Below are 12,198 nucleotides of genomic sequence, written 5' to 3' on the forward strand. Positions count from 1 at the left end.
GTGCGGGCCGGCCGTGCACAGCTGTGACTCCTGCAATGGCGGAGCGTGCGAACACACTCGTTCGAGATGATCGACGGATCACCATCAAACAACTCAGTGCTCAACTTGACATCTCTGTTGGTAGTGCTGTCACAATTGTTCACCAGTTGGGATATTCAAAGGTTTGTTCCCGCTGGGTCCCTCGTTGTCTAACCGAACACCATAAAGAGCAAAGGAGAACCATCTGTGCGGAATTGCGTGCTCGTCATGTGGCTGAGGGTGACAATTTCTTGTCAAAGATTGTTACAGGCGATGAAACATGGGTTCATCACTTCGAACCTGAAACAAAACGGCAATCAATGGAGTGGCGCCACACCCACTCCCCTACCAAGAAAAAGTTTAAAGCCATACCCTCAGCCGGTAAAGTCATGGTTACAGTTTTCTGGGACGCTGAAGGGGTTATTCTGTTCGATGTTCTTCCCCATGGTCAAACGATCAACTCTGAAGTGTATTGTGCTACTCTTCAGAAATTGAAGAAACGACTTCAGCGTGTTCATAGGCACAAAAATCTGAACGAACTTCTCCTTCTTCGTGACAACGCAAGACCTCACACAAGTCTTCGCACCCGAGAGGAGCTCACAAAACTTCAGTGGACTGTTCTTCCTCATGCACCCTACAGCCCCGATCTCGCACCGTCGGATTTCCATATGTTTGGCCCAATGAAGGACGCAATCCGTGGGAGGCACTACGCGGATGATGAAGAAGTTATTGATGCAGTACGACGTTGGCTCCGACATCGACCAGTGGAATGGTACCGTGCAGGCATACAGGCCCTCATTTCAAGGTGGCGTAAGGCCGTAGCATTGAATGGAGATTACGTTGAAAAATAGTGTTGTGTAGCTAAAAGATTGAGGAATAACCTGGTGTATTTCAATGCTGAATAAAACAACCCCAACAACCCCTGTTTCAGAAAAAAAATGTGTTGCATTACTTATTGAACTGCCCTCGTATAAAACTAATACTTCATGTGCCACGAATTACAAGTTACAAGTGCGCATAAAACCATGTCACTCGTTGGTAAAACCTTGGATGAAACGGCAGAAGGGGATACGATCCGAACCGTGCAAGATCAGTAACACATCTCCAAAACACAGTCAAAAGACGAGCCCGGACAGCACGTGACAGTCCCCTTATGATAGGATGAAACCATTGTCAAAATCTGCGGGAGGAAAAAAAAAAAAAAAAAAAAAAGCAGTTCAAGCACACAAACCTTTGACAGTGGTTTCATCCTATCATAAGTCGATTGTCATGAGTTGTATGGGCTCGTCTGTTGACTGGGTTTTGGAGATGTACTAGTAATCTTGCATGGTTCGGATCGGATCCCCATCTGCCGTTTCATCCAAGGTTTTACCGCTGAGTAACATGCTTTTATGCGCACTTGTAATTCGTGGCAGATGAAGAATTAGTTTTATATGACCTGAAGATATACCTCCAGGATATGAAACAGGTCGTCGTACAGTTAACACACAATGAACAGCTACTACGAATTTGGACTTTTACTCAGTTTAATAAAGACTATTTTACCATCTCTGATTTTAAATTGTTCGAGTGTCCTTCACTTTAGGTACAAGTTTGTGGTTGGCCGACCTATAAGGTTATTAGAAGCGATTAACGCTTAATTGTATCTTTTGAGATCTTGTTAAAAAATTACTGCTTGATCTGCCGGTAGTTTTCCGATACTTAACAGCAGGGTGACGAGCTCAATATGTCAATAAACCTCTTTGGCCTGCTCTGAAACAGTTGGGCGCGAAGGCCGACAACAAACAATCACGCGAGCACATTCTGTCTAGCAGCGTCTCCTCCGAAGCGCTTGTTTGCTCGACACACACAAAACAACGGGAACACGAGACTATAATTCAGATTTACGTATGCTCCGATAGACCGTCAGGCGCATGTCAATACAGAAAGCGGGAAGCGCAGCAGGAGCAAAGGTAAAAATAGTGCGAGAAGAGAAGAGAAGAGTTCGGCAAAGGAAGAACATCTGCGCCAGACCCGTTAACCGGAACGTCTGTCAAAACTAACAGCACCGCGACGGAACATAAATCTCCCGCATCCTCTTCGACACAGATATACTGCCAACACACTCGGCGGCAGCCGCCTGCCGCATTTCCGTACCGTCGATCGGGCCACCACAGGTTCGTTATCTATGCTCTATGTAGCTCATGGCCTCAGTAAATAATGACTTTTACCGAATAGCGAAAAGACTCTCATTAAGGGGAGGTCTACTATCTTTGGGCCGAAAAAAAGCAAGTTCTTTGAGAATTTTTTTCTCGGGATGTGTTACAGATACCAATTTCAAATTTGGTCAAAATGTTAATTGATATTTCCTCTATAGACTGGAATTTTTTCCCACCGGAAATGTCGACGAGCAAAGGCGGAAGTGCCGTCGGAACGAAACAAAATTTCGTTGTAGACCTCCACGCGCGGTATGTCACAGGTCAGCCGGTTCGCCTGAAATCAAAATTCAGTTGACGTTAGCAAAAGTATATAAGAGTTTTTTTTTAGTTGTACCTTGCTTAAGTTATTTGGGCCATAGGAAACATAATGGCGGCCATTTGAAAAAAATAGGGATTTTTTCATCGATTTTCCGACTTTGTCGGCCAAGTAAAAATGTTTATAGTTGATGGATCGGAGTGAAAGTGGTACAATTCCTAGACAATTTAGTTAGCTTCGTCGGAAACAAAGAATCATGCCAATCGGTTCAGTAGATTTGAAGTTACCACACCGCGCGACAAAAAAAAAAAAAAAAAAAAAAAAAGTCATTTCGAGAAAAATGCGTTTGAAGTTTTGACTACATATAAATTCAATATTACGCAACGTACGATCAATCTGTTTTTCCCGGTCCATAAACTGGTCCTTCCTCTTACTCATAGAGGGCGTTCTGCTCGATCTCGGTCATCCTCCGCTGCTCAAGAGCCGCTCGTACGGCCGGTGACAAGCGGTTTTCGGCCGCTTGAATTCGGTGGTCGTCCGAATGCTTGGCGAATTGCGTCGAATAGAGTCCCAGCGTGACGTCCATCGTTGTCATGGTCTTCAGATTTGCTGAATACCCTTCGTTGAAGCTGCTCACTGCCAGTAAAGTCGCAATCTCCAAAGTCTTCGCCCCTGAATGCAAAAGATTGGGGGCTAGCTTCCAAACACACGCGTTCAAACATTCATTTGAATTTTGTGCGTTTGCTCCCAAGCACCGGAACAATAACTCGTCCTCCGAAAGAAAAAAAAAAAAAACTGGTGCGTGAAAAAGGCCGATTTCAGGAAAGTGCTTTTTTTTGTTCAACCACGAATAACAAACATTTCTGTACGTATTCGGAAACCCGTTTCAGGGTTGGATTCTAAACACTTTTATGGATACAAATACGCAATTTTAAAAAATCGATTTTTATGAACCAAAAGATAGTAAACCTCCCCTTAACAGTATCCGCACACACCTGTGTAATACGGTATTTCCCCGTAGATGTCACGACATACAGCCCTATCAGTATAGAAGGAGGCGGTGAGTGCTGTGTTCCCAGTAGAGTCGGTCAGGAGAGCTCAGAGACTTCGAAAGTCGATTTAGTCATTCAACAGCGACTTTTCAACCTTTCTAAAGCTGCCCAAACCAGTTTTGGTGATGCGATCGCTAAGTGGAAACGAGAAGAAACAACTACAGTTGAACAAAGACCTCGTATACAGACAGATACCGCCGAGAATTGCGACCGGTGGTTATAGAAAATGGCGTGAAATCAACGGGAGGGCTCACCCATGAGTTGCGAAGTGCTACCAGCAGTCCAGCTAGCACAATGACTGTGCACAGGGTGTTAAAAGAGAATGGGTACAAAGGTCGAACAGCCCGTCATGAGCCACACATTTCTGTACTCAGTGGAAAGCGACGCTTGAGGCAGCGTGAAGAGAGACGCCACTGGACAGGTAACTGGAAATGGGCGACTGGAAGTGACGATTACGATGAACCCTTTGTGGCACTGAGTTCGAAGGTCTTGGGTTTGCCGAATATCTGGAAAGTTACCTGCCATCATATCTACGTCCAACTACAAAATACGGACGAGGTGGTGTTGTACTACGGCGGTGTCGTTGGTGGCTTGGGTGTGATTCCTTCACTATGCTTAAGAAAACGCAAAATGCGGAAGGATGCGAACACATTTTACAGCATTGTGTACGAATACTTTCGATACAATGATTGCATCAGCATGACAATACACACACTGCCAAAGCGGCGACTGTGAGTCGATGGTTTGTGGACAGTAACAAAAACATTCATTCTTTAAATACTTATTACTAAAGCGTTGATTTCGTTTATAGTCGTAGGGGACAACCACTCAATAATTAGCTACCACTATAAAGTCAAAATTTCATTTTGGTTTTAATTTTTGCAGAATATTTAAGTAACGAGCCGAATCACTCGTGTGTCATTGGCTTGGCGCCTAATGACAGCGCAGCTAGACGGTTAGTGCTACTGAAGTTCAGCTCCTGGTTACGCCGTAGACAGGATAGTCGTTACGGAGCAAAGTTTCTAGAATTTAGGAGTGCGTCCTAAACCAAGACTCTGCGAGCAACTCCTCCGTCCTAACAGGCACTGGAAGGCCCAACGGTACCGACCGGCCGCCCTGTCATCCTCAGCCCACAGGCATCACTGGATGCGGATACGGAGGGGCATGTGGTCAGCATAACGCTCTACCGGAGTGTGTCAGTTTACGAGACCGGAGCCGCTACTTCTCAATACAGCAAATCCTCAGTTTGCCTAAGAAGGGCACCCCGCTTGGGAACAGCTCTCGGCAGACCGGATGGTCACCCATCCAAGTGCTAGCCCAGCCCGACAGCGCTTGATCTTGATGATCTGACGGGAGCCGGTGTTACCACTGCGGCAAAGTCGTTGGCACCTGGGATCAAGGCATTGTGTATTTAAGCGTGGGAAGTGCAATTTGAATTGTGAAATATTAATAAAATTTTCTATCACGTTCGTTAGTGTGCAAGGGTTATATATGATGGCCAGAAACAATCTGTAAAGCTTGTAACGATGTAGCGGGGTGCGTTGTGCTGAGAAATAGTTGTTAAGAAAAAACTTACCTAATTTTTTTCTTAACAATTATTTCTCAGCACAATGTACCCTGTAACACCCTTACTAGCTTTTCCGACTGTTTCTGACCACCATGCATATGTAAATAACAAGAGAGATTAATGACTTTAACGTGAAAAATCTAGTAGGCGAACGTTTCTGTCCACACAATTTCTGTGGGTAGTTTTCGATCTTACCTGATGAAACGTCAAATGTAAAAAGTCGATGGTATTCCAACAACCCTCTTGATTTTAATTTTAGTAGCAGTGAGCCTTAACCAAATTTGTGAGTAATCCCACTAGAGCCTCACGGCAAGAGCAGTGGACTCTTAGTCTATGTAGTACCGCTATGCTGGGACTGAAACTTCACTCGAAGATCTTTCAGAATTTCACTGTTTTGCTTTATATGTCGTGTGACTAGGGCCTCCCCTCGGTTAGACCGTTCTCCGGGTGCAAGTCATTCGATCTGACGCCACTGCGGCGACTTTCGCGTCGATGGAGATGAAATGATGATGATGATGATTAGGACAACACAACACCCAGTCCCTGATACGAGAAAATCTCCGACCCAGCCGGGAATCGAACCCGGGCCCTCAGGATTGACATTCTGTCGCGCTCACCGCTCAGCTACCGGGGCGGACAGTGTTTCGCTTTGATGTGGCAGTACGCAACTGAGTGCTTTAAACGATCCGCTACTGCAGTGCAAATGGAGACAGTTACGTGCAGTATGTGGTAACAAGACACGGGAGCCACAAGCGCTCTAACACACTGGTAACTGACTAGCGTCATATTCAGAAGCGACGCGAATGTACAGTAATCATACACACTTCTGTAGAAGAGGTTCGAGGTGAAACACGGCCTTGCGAAACCGGATAAATCTTTTTGGAACACAATGTACATTTTCGTCTAAGGTAATGATTGATCTCCTTGACAGGAAATCGTTTTTCTCGCCAACTCAGAAAGGAATCGTGAGTGGCCCTATTGAAGGGAAGACAGGCCAGCGTTCGCTCGGAGAGCCACCTAAGAGCGAAGACTCGGATGGAAAGGCGCGGAGTGTGTGATATTTATGTGAGCATTAGGTTTGCAGAAGGCGGCCGGACAGGGGAACACGGAGGTTGTCGGCTGGCAGCGGTCCAGCGCGCCGCGCGCTGCGCCGCTGTTCCGCTCCCGCAGACAGGTTCGCCTCTGGCGAGAAGCCCAATGTCGGCCACGGCCACCGCCACCACACTGCCAACACCAATGTTTCCCCTCGCCGTCCAGACCTACAGGGCAGGGCCAGTACAGGTTGCAAGCCGAGCTCCCGAAACGTTACACCGTCGTTTCTGAAACTTTCAACGACCACAAAAAAGGCTAGAATGGATACTCGCGACTAAAGAAAATTTGTTCCGGACCCGAACTCGGCCATCCTGCCTTTCGCAAGCAGTCGCCTCAACCGTTCCGCTTACTGAGAACGCCTCCAGGGTGTCTATTCTGTATCTTTCCGCTATTGTGCCGATAGCCGGCCGCGGTGGTCTAGCGGTTCTGGCGCTGCAGTCCGGAACCGCGGGACTGCTACGGTCGCAGGTTCGAATCCTGCCTCGGGCATGGGTGTGTGTGATGTCCTTAGGTTAGTTAGGTTTAAGTAGTTCTAAGTTCTAGGGGACTTATGACCTAAGATGTTGAGTCCCATAGTGCTCAGAGCCATATTGTGCCGATAGTTCCGGTACTCAAGAGCACCGAACGGTCTAGTACTCGAATTAGAGCCCCTGCGTTATTCAGTATGCATTTCGGAAGCGATACCGTTCGGGTCTAGAGAATCGAAGTGCTGTTCTCGGTTCGCGTCGCGCAAGCCAATCAAAAGCAAGGTCGCAGATCCGCGCTTGAACACTGCAGGGCGCACAGCGCCACGAACACAAAGCGGCTAGCAGACGACACAGGCGCGCTATTCTTCGAAGTACCGAAAAGATAGCGTATTTGAGTGTATTCTGCAGATTGTCGTAAATGCCGCATTATCTCATCTTATTTTCATTCACACTGACATCGTGTTTTGGATTTTACGTTTCGGAAAATGAGTTAGGAACAGTGTTTAGCACCACATTGCACTAATACATCTATAAAAACACCCAAAAATTGATTCTTAGAGTTTCAAAGAATAAGAAGATAAACAGAAGTGGTTAAAATCGCTCCTAGAGATCTAAATGATTAAGCACCCCACTTCCCTGCATGATACGTCAACGATTAGGGTCTTAAGAACAAAATTGAAAGAACGCATTTTCGAGAGTACCTGCAGTTCGTCGAAGTTTATAACATGCATCTCATGAATGAAAATGTTTCGTATATTGTGCTACAGTCTAAAAATATTACGGCGGAGATCTTGCATCTCGTCTATTGCTGTTAAGGATCCGATCGCTGATAAATACTTGTGACAAGCAAGATTATGAAGATGACTGTTGCTAGTTACATTCCTTGTATTTTAAGTTGTGCTCTTAGATTCCTGTCTAACCGCATTCTCGGAAATCGCTACATATTAGGAAAAAAATGGTGATTTAATTCTGACAAGAAAAAATATAAAGGTCACTGTCGGTTGTTTCACTCACAGCTATTTCATCTGCGTCAGTTTCATATTTTGTTTTTTAAACACACAGAAATCACGAAATAATAACTGAGGAAGTGCGCTCTTACATGTAAGTAACAACGAATATTGCAGAAAAATCGAAACTTCCTCGAATAACAATGTCTCAGAACGTGTTGCATGCATGAAGAGGACAAAAAAATTTTTTTTTTCACCAATCCGTACGCGAACCCGCGTCCTTTCGTAACGCATTCCCGCGCGCTAACCACTTGGCCACGCCAAACAATTGGTACTCGGGCCTCAATTCTTGTACTATTGCGTAGAGGAACGTAGGCTGACTTCGTTGCCAATCGGTTCTGTGTAAGTTATAAATACGTGATAGTTTGGAAGGTTTCCAATATCAGGGTTCACATAATTGCTTTCCACTGTTACTTGAAAGTTGTAAACATGTTTCAATAAATACTAACTAAACCATTTGTGGGAAAAAGTACACAAAGTCACTAGTAACGTCAGTTCACACTCATGTAATATACGTAAGCACAGCCGATGTCTTGATATTTAATGATCTTTAAACTCTTATTTGCATAAAAGTAACACGTATTTTGAGAGAATATTGACCGAAAACTTTATTTTTGGATATAATCATTCACAGTAACAACCTAACCTAACCTAACCATATTTCCCACAAAGGAAAATAGTCTATTATGAACTCACTTTCCAACCAGATGCGTCCTCTGGTCATTCTTTAGTAACACACTCACTAAATCCAAAGCTAAAACCGCTAAATATGTTTCAAATAACAAATTATAGGCGTACGTAAACCACAGCTCACCGATCGACAGGGCCTGTCGGTACAATTGTCGTAAAATCGGTGGGAGGACCGTTCGGTAACAGGTCTCAGAAGCTTACTGAATAGGATATTTCGATAAAGAACCGAAAATGACGTCACTACCGAAACTAACCTACTACACCGATCAGCATGAATGATACACAATAAGGCCCCAGGGCTGATTCAAACTTCTGTCGTCAGCTTCGGTTTCCTTTCATACGAAGCAAGCCGTCGAGTACACCGAGAGCTCAGTGTAGGCGTACAACCCACAGTATCTGTAAGGTGGTGCTCAGACTGGAGGTAGTTCTGTGATGTGGTGGGGGTGTTTTTCGTACGTTTACTTGCGCATAGTCTTTCAGGTTCCCGTGAATAGGAAGCAGGATGCTTATTTTGATATTCTCGGTGACTAAGTGTTGCCCTTTCTTCTACATATTCATGATGACCACTGCCGTGGTCACACACATACGTTTGGGGTTTGATGGTTATTCTCGCATCTAGTCGCACCTCTAATTGTCCACTAAATTGCCCACCTCAACCCGATAGAAATCTCTGAAATTATTTGGGACAGCGGTTGAAAATTAGCGACTGACATCCCCTAAAATTTCATAGGTGTACGGGATCCAGTTATAAGAACTGCTTCAGCTGGAGATGGCATACCCGAAAAAGTTTGTGGACCCACTTCGTCGCAGAACTGAAGCCTTTCAGCGTGTTGTCTCGTGATGACAATTTTTTTTTTGTACGGTGTCCTTATACAGGCTGTTCACAAGAACCCCGTCACATATTCGTACAGGAGGTAGTACTAGTCGAAATTACACAGGACGATTCAACCCGCCGTGTTACAACTTCCCTCATAAACCACGCGCGAGATTTTCATATTCTCTCACTCGCCACGTGCTAACTACTAGTCCTACAGAAAAAAATGTACAGAACGTTTCCATAGAAAATTTAATGTAGTGAAATTTCTTACTGGATACGTTTTCGCTCGAGGCCTTTGTTTTCGAGTTATTCAAGAAAAACGTACAAAAGTGACCTTCAAACGTACCCCCACTCTTACACTCGGCCCCCACTGGTCAGGATTTCTAGAATGTTGCTCATGGCACTCCCTCCCATCACTGTACAAATATTTGCGACTGTAAGAATTATTTCCCACATTTGACCTTTTCTAGTCTTCACTGACTGGCCTCATTACGCCACCGGCTTCGTCGAGCACTTACAAATTGTAAAATTGACGTTTGTGTAAATTTTACCTAACAATTTTGTGAAGTTTAATAGCATTAAACAAATAATTACGTCATTGTATTCGTCAGGCCTTCTGGTTACGAAACTACCGTGCTTGTAAGGCTGAATTTTGGACCGAATTGTAGATGTAATTAGTTTTAGCGTAGCGTTTACAAAAATTTGTAGTTCATTAACATCCCGAGCACATTTAAAGTAATAATATTAACGAATAGCCGACTATTCTAGTGGCGTAATATTCCAATCAATACAGATAAGAAAGATCGAATATCGGCAATAGTTCGTGTAGTCGGAAATTTTTGTACAGTGGTAGGAGCGTGTGCCGCGGACAAGATACTGCAAATCTTGACTAGAGAGGGATGAGTGTGGGGTAGAGGTCCGTTTGACACCCTTCAGCCCTACTTCGTAGTGAATCACATGCACTCTTGCATATACACCTTGTAAGAGGTATGCGATGTATGCGCTGCCTGCAACAGGCAAGACTTAGGAGAGTCTCTGACCAGAGAGCAGTATGTAGTTAGTTGTTGCTTGTCGCTAGTCGGCATCAGTCTGCAGTAGTCTTGAGTAGTCTGCGTGAGTCGGCTGTAGTCGGTAGGAGTCTGCGCGTGTCTGCGCTTCTGTGCAGTCTGCTCTGGTCGGGACTCTGGAGGATGAGTATTATTGTAGAAGGTAAAGAAGCAGCCTTGCGCATATCTAGTAATGTATGTTAACTGTCATCAATTTCTTTTAAAAAATGCCCAATAATAATTTTTATAATATAAAGTAATTTAAAAAAAAATTCAGTAACCTGGTAAATTTTATGACGACAGCAGCGCTGCGCCGCGGCCCTGTGCTCTGAATAAAAAAAAAGCAAAAGTTCTGACCTCAATATAGATTATGTCAATTGACAGGTAAAAACACTATTTGGTCCTGGGATAAGCAAGCACATTCTGAATTTATGAACCTGAAAGAAGCTCTGTTGAATGCACCACTTTTGTCACACCCAGATCTTACTAGAAATTTTTCCATTGCCACCGATAGTTCTAACACCGCTTTAGTCGTACACATTTTTCAGGAAATTGAAGAAGATGGGACTACAGTAATTAAAAACATAGCCTTTGCGAGTCGCATTCTGTCATCTGCTGAACGCAATTATTCTGTTACAGAACTTTAAACACTGTGTTGTTTGGGCATTTACGAGATTTCGGCATTATCTTTATGGAAGACATACGACCGTTTACACAGACCATAGAGCGATACAGTTTTTACTTTCCGCTAAATTTACACACGACAGATTAAGTAGATGGAAACTTTATTTGCAGGAATTTAATTTTACAATTGTTCACATTCCCGGTACACAAAATATTGTAGCAGACGCACTATCCCGTTCTCTCAGCAACAATCAGCAAGACATCGCAACCAACTTCTGCAAAGCAAATTTCAGCGTCATGTACATTCAACAAGTTGCATTTGAGAATTTCATTTCGTCGTCATTACAAGACATAGCACAAGAGCAGAGTAAAGACAACGTATGGAAAGAAATTAAACACCTTTGGCAAGATAGGAATAATGTTACCATTAGAAACCATTACACTGTACGCAATGACATTCTGTTTCGCCGCTCTCACCCGCGCACATTACGGAGCCAGAAAATGTTTTCTTATACTGAGACAGAACTGTTATTTTACCAACATGGAGAAACGTATTCGACGAGTTTTAGCGTCATGTAAAATCTGCCAGAAAGCTAAGTCAGATACGACTTCACATATTCCTCCATTACATCCCATTGTACCTGTTAAATTGAGACACATGGCCGCTGTAGACATTTTTGGTCCGATTCCCAGAACTAATAGAGGGTTTTGCTACATCTTTGTCGCTGTTGAACTCACTTCAAAATTTGTTACCTTCACTCCGTTACGCAAAGCTACTGCCAAAACTGTTTCGAAAGCATTTGTAAAACATTTTCTATTTCATGTAGGGCATGTATTGAAAGTAATTTCCGACAATGGATCACAGTTTCGATCTGCTATATGGACACGTATGTTACGAGCTAGAAACATTTCTCCGATCTATATATCGAGGTATCATGCTTCTTCGAACCCTTGTGAACGATTAATGAAAGAAATTGGTAAACTGTGTAGAATATACTGTCATAAAAAACATATTGATTGGGACACACACATACTCTCATTCCAGGACGTAATTAATTCCATACCAAATGAATCTACTATGCTATCTCCGTCTGTTATACTGAAAAATGTTAAACCACCTAACAAAATTAAAGAATTAGTAACATTTCCTACATCTCGTCGACTACGACACCATGAAATAATTGACATTGCGCTGAACAACATCAAACGTGACGCAGAGCGCCGGAGAAGACAGCAAAAACAGGTTTGTACACGCCGTGACTTTCACATTGGACAGAAGATATTAACACGCACACATTATTTGTCTAATAGAGGAAAAAGTAGATGTAGTAAATTTGAGCTTCTATATGCAGGTCCATATCGAA

At 43.7% G+C, this 12,198-nt stretch overlaps 1 protein-coding gene across 2 annotated transcripts in view; it reads right to left on the reverse strand.

Moving 5' to 3' along the window:
• LOC126262242 (semaphorin-1A) overlaps positions 1-12,198 on the reverse strand; it is a 923,656-nt gene that overhangs the window by 378,854 nt on the left and 532,604 nt on the right. The gene's annotated exons all lie outside the window — the stretch shown is intronic.

This window comes from Schistocerca nitens, chromosome 6 (genome assembly GCF_023898315.1).
Source record: "Schistocerca nitens isolate TAMUIC-IGC-003100 chromosome 6, iqSchNite1.1, whole genome shotgun sequence".
Classification (NCBI taxonomy): domain Eukaryota; kingdom Metazoa; phylum Arthropoda; class Insecta; order Orthoptera; family Acrididae; genus Schistocerca; species Schistocerca nitens.